This window comes from Alexandromys fortis, unplaced genomic scaffold, assembly GCF_014885135.2.
Source record: "Alexandromys fortis isolate MF-2015 unplaced genomic scaffold, M_Fortis_MF-2015_v1.1 scaffold_70, whole genome shotgun sequence".
NCBI lineage: Eukaryota > Metazoa > Chordata > Mammalia > Rodentia > Cricetidae > Alexandromys > Alexandromys fortis.
In genome coordinates this window covers 694591-700280 of record NW_026067955.1, presented here as the reverse complement: position 1 = coordinate 700280, position 5690 = coordinate 694591, and positions in this window count along the sequence as shown.

The window sequence follows — 5690 nt, the reverse complement described above, 5'->3', positions numbered from 1 at the left end:
GTCTCAAAAAAAAAAAAAAAAAAAAAAAAAAGTTAGGGCTAAATTGATGTCTCAGCAATTACTGCTCTTGCAGAGGACCCAAGTTCAGTTCGCAGCACCCATGTGATAGTCACGATGACCTATAATTCCAGTTCTAGAGGATATGGCCTCCGAGAGCTCCTGAGTGCCATGTGGTGCATACACACTCTTGCAAGGAAATGCACGTAACACAAATAATACTTACCCTTACTTGTCAGGTTAGTGAAGATGCACGGAGGTCAGGCACTAGGGCTATGTGACTCTATTTCCAGTATTTGTAGACCCCAGGCTTTTGAATTCTAGGCCAGACTGGACTATTTCGTAGCAAGCAAAGTAAGCTCTGAGTGACTGAAGTCCTGCGTGAATGTGTGCTGTTGCCACGGGCACAGCCATGCCAAGGACCCCAGAGCCTCAGACTCATGGAGAGAAAGCCTTCTCCCCCAAAGTGAGGCTCAGAGGCAATGCATTTCTTCTGATCTGTGTGCAGGTGTTGACAGTGTGTGCAGAAAATGTCTACCACAGCTGTCGCTCCCTGGATATTTACAACCTGAAGTCTACTCCCCTCCAGAGACTGCTCCCACTGAGGTTAGCTACACCTGTCTCCTTGATCCAGCTTTGTACCATAAGCCCCGCCTCCTTATCAGTTTATGATAACCCCACCTCCTTGTTCAGCTGTGTCTTCTAACCCCACCACTCCGTTCAACTCCATACAATAAACACACTGAGCTTCCAGGGTACTGAAGTTCCTCCATTTGAGAGCCCAGAACCCGATCCAAGCGTTCTCTCTGTCTCTCTATTTTCTGTCCATCTGTCTGTCTTTTCTTCGTTCCCCTGATGCCCTAGTCATATTCAAGTTCCTGGAAGTGTGCATGTGCCCTGTGCTATATAGTACGAGTGTCTCAAACCGAACCAAACCAAACAAAAAATTTCCTTGAGCTAGGTATGATATGTGCACTTTTCTTTATTGTGAGGGGTTTGTTTTATTTTTGAGAAACTTTCAAGTAGCCCTGGCTGGCCTCCAAATCCCTAGGAGTCCAGGAATGACCTTGAACCTCTGACCTTCCTGGCCGCACCTCCCAAGAGTTGCGTTTACAGGCGTGCAACACCATGCTCCATTGACAAAAAGCTAAGAATCAAACTGGATCCTGATGCATGGTTGGCAAGTCCTGTGCCAACTGAGCTGCACCCCCTGCTCTCTTGTATTTAATATTCAAAAACAGTGTTTAAAAAAGCAATCTCTCATAGAAAAATGTCCAAATATTTATGTAGCTACTCCTCACTACTTGGGCGTGAGCTGTGCACAGTGACTTCTTTCAAAAGGTGCAGACTGGAAAGAGAGAAAAAAATGACTTTAAAACAGGTAAAATTCAGGGTCTGTGTTGAAGTCAGAGGCCCATGTTGCTATTAATGGTCGCACAGAATCCTGGGGTCTGGGCTACACCCTGTGGCCTTATTGGCGTCCGAGGGCCTTGTGGGTTCCAGAGCCAGGCTGATCTGAGTGGCCTGCGGTGCCCCCCGTAGCTTTGGTGCTGTCCTGGCCCTGGTGCTGCTGCAGCTGACGTCTGTGTTGACTTTGAGGCCTGTGTTACTGCAGGAGGCCCTAGGAGCCATGCGTGATGAAATCAGACGGCCTTGCTGAGCTAGAGCCACTGTTTGCTGGCCCTGAGAAAGCTGGCCTTGCCCCTTGCAGGACAGTGCAGCAAGAGCCCACTCGGGAGAGATAGTCCCACCTCTCACCATAACCACGAGAGAGCTGGCCTTGATGTCAAGAGCCTAGGAGAGCCGGCTCCACCCCTCCCTCATCTGAGGAGTGTTGCCTCAGTGGCCCAGACTGACACCAGCTCAGCTACCACACAGGACCACATCCAGGGTTTTGGATTGGCACACCCTAACATCTACCCTATCAATAACCAGCTGGAGCTCGTGAAGGGACTGGACTCAGAGCTGGTGCAGGGTATCTGAGAAGAGTGTCCGTCAGGGTCAAGTGATGATGGTGTACCAGAAAACAAAGGCCTTGAACCAGACCAGTGACTCACTGCAATGAGCATGGTATGCTGTGGGACACACCATACTCCCTAAAATGGCACTAAGATGGATGAAGAGGTGCTTGGAACATGGGAAAGACAGGGGAGCAGGTTTTTGTTTGTCTGCTTGCTTGGTTTGGTTTCAGCTTTTTAAAAATTTTCTGTTGGGGAGATGCTGCAAAGATGAGGGATGTGGCAGACTGGGACATGAACAGAATGAGGGTACATGATGTGAAGGTCCCAAAGAACCAATAAAGAAATCATGTTGAAATACATATTTTAAAAAATGGATAAAATCACTTCTCAGCTTAACATCAAGTATACTTTGGAGAAAGTTGACAGTCACTATTCAGTCAACCGACAAAAATCTCAAAGACAATGGCTGATCGTGTTAATGTTGTTTTACCTCTGAAACCCTTCTACCAACAACCCACACCCACAGACTTGCCAGAAGAAAAACAGCTGACCAATTCTAACAGACAGATGTACAGCAAAACACTTGACCCAGGCTCCTGAGAATCGTCAAAGTCATCAGAACCAAGGGCAGCCTGAGAACCTTGTCACAGCTGAGTTTCCATGTCTAAATATCACCTAGTATCCCAAAGAGGGACCCTGAAAAGAATAAATAGCAGTAAATGAAAATTGATGGCATCTAGGAGCTGGAGAGGTGGCTCAGTGCTCTTCCAAAGGACCCTGGTCCCCCACCCATTTGGTGACTCAATACCATCTATAACTCTGGCCCCAATGGTATTTGATGCCCTCTCCTGGCCACCATGGGCACTGCACCCACGTGATTCACAAACACACATGGGGGCAAAACACTCACACATGCCCAAAATAAAATAAAAACAGTTTCTGTCTGTTTGTTATTTTAAAGTACATCTACAGCCAGGCATCATGACACAGACCTTTAATCCTAGCACTCAGAATGCAGAGGGCATAAATCTCTGAGTTAGAGGCCAGTTTGCATAGTGTGTTCCAGGACAGCCAAGGCTACAATAGCTGCTATCTCATAATAAAGGGTGGGGAGGCATCTAGATAAAATAAGCCATGGCATTCAGTTAAGGAGAAAGAAGAAAAGAAATCTGTATGAAACTTAGCCTCATTTTCTGACCTGTTCCACTGAGTGAGCTGAACGCAGTGAAGACTGAGACGGGAAACCGTGTTCCCTCCTTCCCAGCCGTCTTCACACTGCTCTGTGACTCTGTCAGAGTCCCCATCCTTGTACTTTCTCTTCAGGACTGCCAGCCCACAGATAATGGCACGGAGATTTAATATTAACTATGAAAGCTCAGCCTTAGCTTAGTCTTATTGTTCCTAACTAATTCTTACAACTTGAATGAACCCGTATTTCTGTGGTGTACGTTCTTCCATATGACTTGTTCCCTCATCTCCATGCTGCCCACCCTGCTTCCTCCTTGACTGGCAGACAACTCAGCCTTTCCTCTCCCCTGAGTTCTCTCTCTGCCCAGAAGTCCCGCCTATAGTCTCCTGCCTAACTATTGACGAGTCAACTTTTTAAATTACATCAATCAAAGCAATTACATAGACACCCAGTGTACAAACATCCCACAATACATCCTTGACACGTGCACAAGTTGATCCCGAAGTTTAAAGGTGTGTGTGTGTGTGTGTGTGTGTGTGTGTAGCAGGGGAAACACGAGCATGTGTCTGTCTGTGTGCCTTGGCACTCACATGGACGTCAGAGGATATCCAGGAGGATCTATTCTCTCCTTCCACCATATGTGTCCTGGAGAGCCAAGTCCTTGGGCTTGGCAGCAAGCGCCTTAACCCATGGAGCCATTTTTGACAGTCCAAAGTGTGTGTGTGTGTGTGTGTGTGTGTGTGTGTGTGTATAAAATTTTATTTTATTTTTCCCCAATACAAGATTGCTCTGTGTAGTCCTGGCTGTCCTGGAACTTTTTCCTGTAGACCAGGCTGGCCTCAAACTCAGAGATCTGCCTACTTCTGTCTCCTGAGTGCTGGGATTAAAAGGTGTTCACCACACACCACTGCCCGGCTTTTTTTTTTTTTAAGTTTTAAAGTTTTATCTATTGTGTAGGTGTGTGTGTAGGAGGGAGAGAAAGAGAGAGTACACACATTTGCCAGTAAGTGGATGTGCCAAGGCACACATGTGAAGGTCATAGGACAATTCCTCCTAGCTCATTGAGACCTGAGGATGCAAATCAGGCCATCAGCTCAGTGGCAAGCATATGAACACACTGAAGCATCTCAAAAGTTCCAAAATACAGGGTTTTTTTTTTCTTGGCTTTTTGTAAAAGAACCACTTGAAAGGTTGCAGGTATCATGAAACTGCACCCCTGAAACACACCGCATTAGCCTCCTAACAACAAGAACATTTTCCCACGTGTGGTGATTTGAATGAGAATGGCCCTCATAGGCTCAGACCTGCGAATACTTGATCCCCCTTCACTGGAACTGGTGGGAAGAATTAGGAAGTGTAGCCTTGTTGGAGAAGTTTTGTCACTGAGGGTGGCCTTTGAGGTCTCAAATCTCCACAACAAGCCAATCTTGACCTCTCCCTGCCTTCTATCTATGGTTAAAGATGAAAAGCTCTCAGCTATTAGTCCGGCGCCATGCCTGTCTGCTTCCTGCCATGATGATCATGGACTGATCCTCTAAGACTGCAATCAAGCCTCCAATTCAATGCTTCGTTTTATAAGGCTTGCCTTGGTCATGGTGCCTCTTCATCGGACTAGGAGACTAGCTAGTTCTGTTCTAGATAGCATGTCAGCATGATCGTATGTCACATCTGAGATAAATAGTATTCATTAATTCGGGAATGTAGCATATTCTCCAGGCCATGTCCATGAGTCCTTAATTATCCTTCCAAAAAATGTCTTCTGTGACTTTAAAAATTAGTTTCTGTTAAACAGAGACTCCAATCAAGTTCATATACAGTATTTTATGTTTTTTTAAAAAGCGTCTTGCTATGTAACCCAGATGTCCTCAAACTTACTATGTAGACCAGGCTGACCTTGAACTCAGAGAGATCCATCTTCTTTTGCCTCCTAAGTGCTGGGATTGAAAGGTGTGCTACTATACACAACCTTCCATTTGTTTTTAATTCTTTTGTCTCTTGGTTCTGGAACTTGTCTGATTTGTTGGTGCTTCCCCTGCTGGCCTGCCCAATGATGTTGACTATGAATCCAAGCCAGTTGGCATAAGCAGCAATTGATGACATTAATTAATTCCTTACCATCATACACTGGAAAGAGAGGGTAGAGAAGGTCTCTCTTTAGAATACAAAGTTCGAAAAAATAAAAATTTGGGGGAGGAATCAAGACACAGTTCAGTGCCAGAGTCTTCATCAAGTATATTAGTGGATGTAGGTTCAATTACACACACACACACACACACACACACACACACACACACACACACACACACCACAGAGGTGTAGGGATTGTTGACATAGCTAGAACATACCCATGAAGGTTAATCTCCAGAGTCATCCTGATGTGATTTAGAGTCACCTAGAAGATGCCCCAAGGGCATAGCTTTCCAGAAAGCGTAACTGAGGACAGAAGACACATTCTGACTTGGATCAAACCATGGACGACATTTCTAGGCTTCAGTCCCTGGTTGAGGAAGGGAGGGAGGGAGGGAGGGAGGGAGGGAGGGAGG